Here is a 348-nt window from a genome sequence, read left to right on the forward strand (position 1 = left end):
CTCACTCTGACTGGAGCACACTCAACACGCTCACTCTGACTGGAGCACACTCAACACACTCACTCTGACTGGAGCACACTCAACACACTCACTCTTACTGGAGCACACTCAACACACTCACTCTGACTGGATCACACTCAACACCCTCCTTCTGACTGAAACACGCTGGGCTTCTTCATAACTATAGGAGAGTAGAGAGTGAGTTTGAGTTGCTGGACACGTTGACTTTATAAGGGACACAGAGACCTCATTCAGGGCAGAAGGTCCAATAGGAACGAAGTATACAATGTAGTACTTATGTCAAGCATTGAACAATCAGAATGTGTGTGAACATGTTTATGAACCTGT

Source organism: Salvelinus sp. IW2-2015, unplaced genomic scaffold, assembly GCF_002910315.2.
Source record: "Salvelinus sp. IW2-2015 unplaced genomic scaffold, ASM291031v2 Un_scaffold928, whole genome shotgun sequence".
NCBI lineage: Eukaryota > Metazoa > Chordata > Actinopteri > Salmoniformes > Salmonidae > Salvelinus > Salvelinus sp. IW2-2015.